Genomic DNA, 11,292 nt, shown 5'->3' with positions numbered 1-11,292 from the left:
AAGTGGAGGGGTATGTCCAAGAACGGAGGCTTCAGGCTAACAAGGACCAGACACTTTGGCCTGTGGCCTCTGGGTGCCTCTGCCAACAGCTCGAGAATGCAAGCATGGCCCCAGGAGGACCTACAACTCTGAGGCACCATGGTAACTTCCCAAGGAGACGTGAGCCTGCCACACCAGGAGGCTCCCAGCTGGCAGAACACTTACAGATTGCCTTTTCAACCCACCCCACAGACTGGAAAACAAGACCCAGATCAGGGCAGGAAGAAGGTCCTGATCATGTGATGAAGCATGAGGCAGGACTTGAACCCAGTTCATGAAGTCCCATGCCAGAGCAGCAGAGGCCTGGGCGTGGTGTCCACAGAGCAGAATGAGCCTTGTTGGCCAGCAACGGTGCTGAGCTTTAACCTACATCAGGTTAGTTCTCAACGCTACAAAACAGAGATGCTTTCCAACCTCCCCACCACAGCAGATGAGGGGACGGGAGCTCTGTGAGTTCCTAAGACTGACAGAGTGATTGCTTAGGAGCTTGAAAGCCCTAGCTTGTGCTAGACCATTCTTGAGGTCAGAGATCAGTTGAACCTATGCAAGATGTTATGGTTTGAATGTGCTTGGCTCAGGGAGTGGCACTATCAGGAGGCATAGCCTTGTTGGAGGAGGTGTGGCTTGTTGGAGGAGGTGTTGCCCTGTTGGAAGAGGTGTGGCTTTGTTGGAGGAGGTGTGACCTTATTGGAGTGGGTGTGGCTTGTTGGAGGAGGTGTTGCCCTGTTGGAAGAGATGTGGCCTTGGAGGAGGTCTGACCTTGATGGAGTGGGTGTGACTTATTGGAGGAGGTGTGGCTTGTTGGAGGAGGTGTTGCCCTGTTGGAAGAGGTGTGGCCTTGTTGGAAGAGGTGTGACCTTATTGGAATGGGTGTGGTTTGTTGGAGGAGTTGTGGCTTGTTGAAGGAAATGTGGCCCTGTTGGAAGAGGTGTGGCCCTGTTGGAGGTGGTGTGGCCTTGTTGGAGGAGATGTGGCCCTGTTGGAGGAGGTGTGGCCTTGTTGGAGGAAGTGTGTCACTGTAGGTGTGAGCTTTAAGATCCTCATCTTAGCTGCCTGGAAGACTGTATTCTGTTAGCAGCCTTCAGATGAAGATGTAGAACTCTCAGTTCCTCCTACACCATGCTTGCCTGGATGCTGCCATGTTCCCTCCTTGATGATAATGGACTGAACCTCTGAACCTATAAGCCAGCCCCAACCAAATGTTGTCCTTATGAGAGTTGCTTTGGTCATGGTGTCTGCTCACAGCAGTAAAGCCCTGACTGTGACAAAAGGTGTCAGGAGTTGGACCTAGAGATGGTGGAAACAACTCAGCACTGAACCCTTTCGACCTCCTAAGCCAGCAGAGGCAAGCTGATCTCTTCCTCTTTCTGCCTCCTCCACATTTAGGTTGACCTCCTCATCCCAGGGTCAAAGCTGTCCCAGCCTTGGTCTCAAGTGATGCTCACCTCCCACTGTGAAGCCAGGCAGAAATACAGGTCCCCTGGGGGACAAAAATGAGTCCCCTGCCTTCTATGGAACCAGGAAACAGGACAAGCATGTGGGGTACTGGAGATGTAGTAGGTTGGGGATTCGAACCTCTTCAGCTAAGTATTGGGTAAAACAGACTCCCCATCCCACCACATCTGCTGACCTTCCTCCTCCACTGGAAATGTGTTTGCCCTGCTCCTGTGGGGTCCCTTGTGACCTTCAGGTTTTATTTGCTTCTGCTATGAGGACGTCTGGTCCTCTAGCTGGAGAGGGCCACCTTCATCCACATCTCATATGTGGGACGAGGTTCTCTCAGGGTCCCTTCTCATCTCCTGTACTGAGGCAGCTGGATTTTCCACAGGACACAAACCCACCTGTGTGAAGGCCTGCCACTGGTACATCAGACAACATTACCACTGTGAGTCTACAAAAATGGGGGCAGGGGTTCTTTCAATGTAATTTACTAGCATCCAGGCCAGAGTCAGAAAATTTAAGTTACATACAACCTGACAAAGACGCGGTAGCCTCTAGACACACAGCTTCCTGGCATGCACAGCCTCCTTCTTAAAACAACTCCAGAGTTGGAGTGAACACTGCTAAGTCCCATGGTCAAAATCTGAATGAGAGAGTCCTCTACGGAAGCCGTCCTGCAGGCCTCCCCTGCAGGCAGAGCCGACCTCCATCTGGGTCGTGAGAATCTACTGACTGCCTTTCACCCAGTAAAGCTCACAGTGGCCTCAAAAGAAGAGAAAGAGAATGGACTTGGCTTGCTTACCTTTCTTGGTTTAGATGCTGCCTGAAGAGGTGCACATAGATGCATATGAGTGCACATGGGTGCACATAGGTGACCTCTATATGTGGAACAGCAGTGTCTGTGGATGACAACTGTTTCTATCACTTACACGATGGCTGTATCCTCCATTTCCACCATTTACCTGATTGTCGTGTTCACCCCAAACTGACTGCCGCTTTTACCAGGTGCACCACTGAATTGACAGAGACATTCAAGGTCTCCACCATCTATCTAATGACTGTGTCCACCACGTCCAATCTTTAACTAGTGGTCGCCTTGTGTGCTTTTTAGCTGCTGTCTGAATCCATTGTGCCCGCCACTGAGCTGAGAGCTGTGTCTCTGCCACTGTGGTGAAGGTGGTGGCTGAGCTCATCACGTGACTGACAGCTGCCTCTACTCTGAGATGAGCTCTGGGATGATGACACGGAAAGTTCACACCTCTTTCGAACCCCAGAGAGACGTAAAGAAAGAGCAGAAGCTGCATTCGGACTGTAAACGTTGGCTGCAAAATGTTGTTCTCCCAGCTTGGGAGTTTTAGGTACCTTCACTCAATCCCGGACTCACAACTTTGAGCAAATCACTTTCTCCCTCCAGGGTTCAGCTGGGTCCCCACCAACCCAACCAACACCAGAAGATGAGCATTAGAACTGATTCTTGGGGACACTGTGGTGAATCGGGGCAATACAGTGAGATCCCGGCTGGTGAGAGATGAGGCTTTCATCTTGGTCTAGGAAGACCTTGGGGACCCTGCTGTGCTCCCTCCTCTGCTCAGCTGACCTCTGCTTCTAGGTGCCCTGCCAATCAGAGGTGTGGCCTGGAGAACACTGGCTACTCTCCTCGGCAATTTGGAGAGCTTCGAGAAGCAAACTGAGAAATAGCTGCCACATACATACCCAGTGTTCAGGAGTGAACACTCGGTCCCCTGTACTGCCTCCAAGAAGACTTGACAGGGAGAAATAAAGAGAGTGCACATGGAGCTTCAGGGGATTCACACCTCATGGTGAGCTTGGGCTATGCATTCAGGGAGAACAGGGGGATATTTAAGGGTAGGAAGTCAGACGCCCTGTCTGCTCTCTTCCCCTCCAAGACAGTTCCAGCCCCTACCAAGCTCCTCCTGAAGGGTATCGACACATATATTTGAAAGGCAGATCACTTGAATGGATGCTTAGGAGACTTGAAAGATAATCTGCAAGCCCGGAACTCCACTTCCCTGGGTTCTCCAAAGGCTGTGGAGCAATGGTTCTCAACGGGAACCCGCTCTGCACTCCCAGAGGACATTGCACAACCGTCAGAAGATATTTCAGGTTGTCACAAGCCTGGAAGATTCCTGCCGGCCCCTCCAGGCCATGGACAGTACTCAGAACAGCTCCCAGCCACGGATGGTGTCCCAGCTCCCCCCACCCACATCACTACACCAGAGAGAGAGAGAGAGAGAGAGAGAGAGAGAGAGAGAGAGAGAGAGAGAGAGAGAGATGGGTGATGTTTCTCCAGAGACGGTGAGGCTCAAGGGTTGGTCCACCTAGAAAGACACTGAGCAGAGTCTAATGAGCGCCACTGGGTTAATCAAACACTCGGCAATTAGCCTGAGGGAATTAGAGTCTTTAGACAAAGCCTCCACAATCAGGCAGCTGTTGTTATTAAATCATCAATAGCTGTGGCCAAATTAAACCCCAGTTAAGAGAGGTTCAGCATCGACTCTCTGGTTCCCGATAGGGCAGCCAAGCAGTCACTACTCCCCTAATGGAGTGCAAGCCCAGGACATATGTCTTCTATTCTAACCGTAAGGCAGCTCTGAGAGCCCTGGGCAGCTGGCCACCCTCACCAGCTCCTAGAAGGCTCAGGACCCTAGAAGGGAGGTATAAAGGTCTCCAATTTCCAGGAGTCCGGGTATCTCAGGGTTTCTATTCCTGCTCAAGACACCACGACCAGGAATCAAGCTGGGGAGGAAAGGGTTTATTCAGCTCACACTTCCACACTGCTGTTCATCACCAAAGGACGTCAGGACAGGAACTCAAGCAGGTCAGGAAGCAGGAGCTGATGCAGAGGCCATGGAGGGATGTTACTTACTGGCTTGCTTCCCCCTGCCTTGCTCAACTTGCTTACAGCTGGATCTCATGGAGGCATTTCCTCAAGGGAGGCGCCTTTCTCTGTGATAACTCCAGCTTGTGCTAGGTTGACACACAAAACCAGCCAGTGCATCGGGGGTTCAATGCCTTAACCAGAGAAGCTGCTCCAACAGCAAAGAGCTGGGTTAGACAGGAACTCTAGATTGCTGCTTCCTGGGGCTTCGCATTGAAACCACGCTGTCTGTCTCCTCCACTGTGAATTCTCAGGAAGGGATGTCCCTGTCCTGTGAGTTCTCAGGCAAGAAAGTCCCTGAACAGTCAGTCCTTGGACTGTGTGTTGTGTGCTTGATTCCCCAGCTGGTCATGTTTTCCCTGGTTCCGTGATTTTTAAGAGGTGGGGCTGAGCTGGATGAAGTAGGTTACCAGAGGTGGGGCTTTGGGGTAGATTACTCTTGGCTGCTTCCTGTGTCACACTCTATTTCTTGCTGGCCAGGAAGTGAACAGCGGCAGTCAGAAACACCTTCATACCATCGTGATGCTGCACCCAAGCCCATAGGGTCAACTAATCACGGGCTATACAAGCTCTCAAGTCATGAGCCAAAATAACCCTTCCCTGCCCTAACTTAAGAGCCATGCAAAAGCAGCTAGCACACCACCTTCCCAGTCTACAGTGAGTCGTTCACACCATTCACTTCCAAATGTCTTTCGCTTCCAGATTATCAACTACTGGATACGGTGCCCCATGCAGGTAATATCAGCCCCCAGGAGGCTGAGACAGGAGGATGATGAAATCAAGGCCAGCCTGAGTTACCTAGCCAGATCCTGTCCAGCCTGAGCTGTCACCTTAAGGAAGGCTGCAAGCTCACAGCTAAGTTCAAGAAGGAGTTCAGGGTGCATCATAGGCATGAAGGGTCCAGCCCCATCAGAAGCATGAAGAAGGGTACATCCCATCACAGCCTTCATCCAAGGTACCTCTTGAAGAGCCAGTGGTCTGTTCGTGAGGCAGAGAAACTGAAGCCAGGAGGTAAATACCCACAGCTGTCTTCCTCTGGGAAACAAACCTGGTGTTAGAACCCTGCCTGGTAACTGTAGAGCCAGTGCTGTTAGCATCTGAGTCCACACCGTGTGAGCAGTCTGACATCTTGTTGATTTAACAGGCCAATGTGGGCAAATTCAAGGAGATTATCTTGGGGAGGTGTCCATGTCTGCAAACAGCATTACACACGCCCTGGGCTTTGTCTGCAGTGCCTCAGATATTGACGAGACCCTGCTTAAAGAATCCAGAGGAATCAGCTTCCTTAAGTAGGACAGATACTGAATGCCTGCCGTGACCACGGAGTGCGTGGGTCTCGATGCCCCATGCACCATCAGCGCATCTGCCCCCCAACACACACCCCAGAGCCTCTGCAGACCTCTGCCCCACCCCCATGCCCCATGCATTTCTACAAAATGATATTTTATTAAATAAACAAACTGGAGCCATTCTGTCGATTTATGCACAGCTCCTCCAGTCGCACTCGTTCGACCCACTGCGGATTTACAGCCCTGCATTAACCCCCTGAACGCTTGGACCGTTTACTAAGAAGACGCTGGTAGGGGGGAGAGGGGGTTTTACAGCCCAGTGGTAATTAGGAGGTGCCGAGAGGACTTGGGGAGGGAGGTGCTGGTCATTGGACATACTGTACACAGGTCATGAAGGGATGGAGTCTTCCACACAGAGCCGGAGCCAACCTTCTGGTTGACTGTCTGACTTGTCAGGAGTCAGTTTCATGCTTTGGAGGACAGCTCTGGAAGGGTGACCAAGGAGCGACAGGAAAGCCCAGGAGAGGCAGCCACCTGGGGACTCCACTCTCAGCCTACTATATTGACCAGGGGCCCTACATGCATGGTTAGGATTGCTTTTCTCCCTTGACAGTAGTTTTGCTCAAGGGAGGCAGAAGAGTGTGAGTGGATGGGAGGGGAGAGAGGAGACAAAGGGTGGAGCGAGGACGGGGAGGGGCACGGGCAGGAACCGCAAAACTTGGGTGTGTAGGGACCTTAGGGCGAGATGGTTAAAGCTAAGGCTGCCTGAACCCAGTCAATGATGGGAGAGCCTCAGGGTGGAAGAGACCTGGGCTCAGCCAATGACTGCAGAGCGTCAGGGTGGAGACCTCAATTCAAGCAATGACTGTAGAGCCTCAGGGTGGAAGCGACCTGGGCTCAGCCAATGACTGTAGAGTCTTAGGGTGGGACCTAAATGCAGCCAATGATTGCAGAGCCTTGGGGTGGAGACCTGGGCTCAGCCAATGACTGCAGAGCCTCAGGGTGGGGATCTAAATCCAGCCAAAGACTGCAGGACCTCAGGGACCGGCCTAGCTGTGTTTCCACTTCCTCTCCTGCTGCTTCCAAAACAGAACCCCGGTGGATCTGCCCCGTGAAATGCCCTTCTGTTGACTATCCTGGCTGTTCACAGCAAAGGGTTATCAGCCTCATCTACATTTCTGTGGAAAGCGAAGGTGCTCAGTCCTGCTCCAAACCCACAGAACCAGAATCTAGTCACTACAGGGGCTCTACCAGAGCACAGCCATGTATGTAGCCTTTGACTCCACCGCAAAGCCTTCCCTAATGGAATGCAACTGTCGTCTAGCACTTGGGAGGCTGTGGTGGGAGGACTGCAAATTGAAGGCTAACCTGGGCTACATGGTGAATTCACAGTCAGAAACATACCAAGACTCTGGGCTCCGAAACAAAAGGAAGGGAAAGGAGGTCTGGAAAGAAGGAGAAAGAGGATAAAGAGAAGGGGGAGCGGGGCTGGAGAGGTGTCTCAGTGGTTAAGAGCACTGACTGCTCTTCCAGAAGTCCTGAGTTCAATTCCCAGCAACCACATGGTGTGTCTGAAGACAGCAACAGTGTACTCACATAAAATAAAATGAGAGAGAGAGAGAGAGAGAGAGAGAGAGAGAGAGAGAGAGAGAGGAAGGAAGGAAGGAAGGAAGGAAGGAAGGAAGGAAGGAAGGACTGAGGCACATCACACACAGCAGGTCTCTGCTGTCCTCACAGCTGTGGGTAGGGAGATCCACATGACCCACATGAACACAGTGTAGCCCCACTCAACACAGAGTGATGGGTAAGTAGTCACTGGCCTTCTAGTTCTGAGCAGAGCCTCTGTGCTGCCTCCCAGCCCCTCCCCTTCCCTTCCCAGACCCCCTTGAGGTTTAAACTCAAACAAGAGAGCGTGAAAAATGCAGCCTCCTCATGGGAGTGATGGAAGGCCCTCGCCTGCCCCATTACCCGTCCTTCAACCATTTGATTTCAATGGTTGAGTTCAATGCTAGACCTCCCTTGGAATTTTCATACATCTTTGCCCCATTTCCAGAAGCCACTTGAATTTTAACAGGGTCATCTGCACAGTCCCTTCCTCTACAAACCCCAGGGTGGGGGTGTCTTTGGAAGGCCCCAGAAGCTGGCAAGATCCTTTCCACTGAACACTTAATGCTTTCTGACATCAGGCTAGGGTTAAGGAGACTCTGGGATCCTTAAGTCATGGGGTTCAAACCCTGCTTGTCTTTACCCTGGCCATTCTGGGCCTCAGCTTTCTCATCTTTAAAGTGGGGGAGCACAGCAGAGTTACAGAAAGGCTTGAGATGAGGTGATCCTCCTTGTTTGTAGGTAATCCTTAGAAATGCTCTTGGGGCCTCACACCAAATGTCTTTCCACATCCGTATACATAATGTCAATCCCATGTCTTGCTTGAGTGTGTGTGCCTCTCGGAGAGGACAATGGGTCTTTGTGTCCCCTCCAGCCACACAGGTCTTCGGTGACTGCAGAGAAGCAATGTGAGACACCCTGCAGTTCAGGCAGGTCTGAGGTAGGAGGATCCACCAAAGAGAGACAGCTGCAGCATGTAAGGGGATTGAGTAGAAAGGGCCAGCATTGGAGCCTGTTACAGAGAAGTCTGTACTTAGAGCCCTACAAGGTCACACATACCCTGGCCTGCAGTCCTCAAGCTCTGCCAGTCAGTACATGGGGTGCCAGGGACTACTGAAAGTCTTTGAGTAGTAGAACCTTGAGGTCAGACAGAGGGGGCAGGAAACAGAATTCCCACACGTCTCCCTTCCTCTGTCTTTCCCTCCAACAGATTCAAGGAGAGCCTACTGTGAGCACAACCCCACACTAGGTGCCCAGGCTAGATGGCCCCGCCCCAGGACAGGAGTGGTGAGCCACAGTGGTTGTGCCTGGCCTGCTTTGTCCCAGGGCTCCCCACAGGGTGCCAAACCGGCACCTGCCAGCTCACAGGCTGACAGAAAAATCTCTGGAAAAAAAAAAAAAAGGATTACATTCACTCTCTTAACCCTCCCCCACCCAGGACATAAATTGTCTCTGTTTATAACGCTTCTGGCATTTCGTACATTTTGCCAAGTGACATAAAATGACAATAGATTTAGGACCCACCAGCAGAAAAGTACCTAAAACGCCACATGTCACCGATCCTGACAGTTCTAAAAGTAAAAGTTGGAAATGGTTCAGGGGACATAAATTAAAATAAAAATATAGACTTTGTCCTTGAGAGAGAATCAGCTAAAATTAAACCTAAGTGTGGGTGGGATGTCCAGGAATAGGTGGAAGAGAAACATCAGGATGCCTCATTCAGAAAGACGCACAGACAGGGGGATGGAAGGACAAGAAGACGGAAGGAGCCCCGGCCAGGCCCTCCACAAAGAGACAACACCCCATTCAACATGGCTATGCTGCCACGGGCATGCGAGCGTTTCAGATTAGATTGTGACGGGTCTAAGATGCAGATGTCCGGATCTATCAAGGCTCCCTGAGGCTAGAGGCGACTTTTGTGTTGAACAAAAGTCATAGAGCAAACTAGACAGTTCTATCCGAACGGCTCTTAGAGCAGGGAGCATTCCTGCTCACAGTGGGTCCATTAGGGTAAGTGCTTAGTAGGTGGTCAGTAGTTATAAATCTCCATTCCCCTTTGCTCACGAACGTCTGAGGCTTCCAGCACCTGCCAGGTCTGTTTCCACGGAGGATCTGAGGCCCTCCATTCATCGCGTTTTCCATCCAGCTTAGCCCTGTCTGCTTCCGCGGACCCTGTCCTTGAACATGCTGTGGGCCACTTGAGATACCCTTGCCTGTGTCTGCCGTAGATCCCACTCCCTGGGGGAACCCCCGCCCCCGCCCCGGTATTTCCCTCCCTTCCGGCTTCTAGCACAGGATAAGAGCCTTAGAGAACTAAAGCCAGCCTGGAGCCTGCTCTCAAGCCGCCGCCATGTTCCCTTCATCTGATTCACAGCTTTTGGGTGCCTGCTGTTTTCAAGCAGGCTCCTGCCCAGCTGGGCACAGCGTTGTAAAAGCCGTGCCCTCTCATAAGCTCTCTGTCTGAAAAGCAAAGATGGCCCACTCCCAGGATCTGCTGCATCCCATCAAGAACCTCCACACAGCTAAGCAAAGGTCCCTTGGCCTCATGGGAGATACGGGGAGAACATAGGGTGACAGTCTTCTAGGATGACCAAGCAGCTTAGCTAAGGAGGTGGGACTGATACTGGGGGCAAGAGAGAGCCCCCAAGGTTTTGGCCGCGGAGACCCGCGGAGACCCTGACGGCAGGAGCTGTTGAGGATTCTGTGGGCTCTGGGGCTCAGAGCTGGTAGGTACAGCGAAGGCGAGCGACACTGGGGACAGCTCTAGCCATTGGCCCAGAGGGTGGGGGAGGCCTCACCTCACCCCCTTTGGCTGGGCTGCCTAGGCATCTTCCCGCCCGCCTCCCCTCCCCCTCCCGCCAGCCAGCAGCCTTCTGGCTTGTGTAATTTGTGAAGAGCATTATGTAAATGGAGCTTTATGCAAATCCGTCCTCTCTCCCAGCTCACAGGCTCCACTCGTGAACCCTAATTAACTTGCCAAAGCCTAATACCACCCGCTCTCCCGCCAGCCCAGCCCCCCCCCAGTTGCACCCCAACCCAGAAGCATCCCGGTGGCCCAACCACACAGGTCTAACGGTTCCTGCATTTCCATGCTCTGGTGTCACCTGCCCTCAGCACACTGAGCCGCAGGAGAACCATAGTTCAGCTAGTTGATTCTCACAAACAGAATAAATGCCTCTTGGTTTTTAACCCCCCTTTCCCGCTTTCTTTCTGTTTTGCTAGAACGGAAGCCATCCCAGAGGTTGAAAGGGTGTCTCTCTCCTGTCTTCCAGTCTTCCTTCTTGGACGGTTTGGGAGACCAGCCTTCCACTTGCAGTTTCAAAATCACTCTCAGGCTCAGTAAACTCTACCCTTCCTTCTCCAAATAGGCAGCCAGCAAAGCAATCCCGACCCTGGTGGGTGTGGCTTTGTTCAAGCCCTGGTGGGTGTGGCTTTGTTCAAGTCCTGGTGGGTGTGGCTTTGTTCAAGCTGGGCCAAGCTGTTCTCAGTTCTCACTATTTGCAAACTCTAACTTACTCCCTGCCCGAGCAGCCTGCTAGCAGTTTCCTTGATTTCAGTGATGACCAAGCTGATGTCCAGCCCCACCAGTGACAAGGCCTGGATCATGCTGCAGTCTGCACAGAGAGTGACTTCTTTATGTGACCCATGCAACCCTGGCCTCCGCTTGGTGCCGGTGAACCCGTACACCCAGGAGTCAAGCGTTTCAACAGTGGTGTGCTTGCTCACGTTCAAGTTCAGGACAAAGTAAAATAAAGGCTTTTCTTGGAATCAGGGAAATGTCTCTGGCTGTCTATCCAAAGCGGAAGTGGGAGAGAAGCTCAGGGATGGTGCTGATTCTGTGTTTAAAAGAACTTAAAGCTATGAAGATGCTCTTGAAAGATGTATGTCCAGACACTGGGCATCTAGAAGGATGTGTTCTGACTGTGGAACTGGATCCCATCGGGTGTCTGTGAGGACAAACTCAGACCGTGGAACCGGAACACACAGAGTCATCCATTCGAGCATTCAGTCAATCGTCAC

The sequence above is a fragment of the Rattus norvegicus genome, chromosome 12 (assembly GCF_036323735.1).
Source record: "Rattus norvegicus strain BN/NHsdMcwi chromosome 12, GRCr8, whole genome shotgun sequence".
Classification (NCBI taxonomy): Eukaryota; Metazoa; Chordata; class Mammalia; order Rodentia; family Muridae; genus Rattus; species Rattus norvegicus.
Note: the sequence above shows the minus strand (reverse complement) of the source record.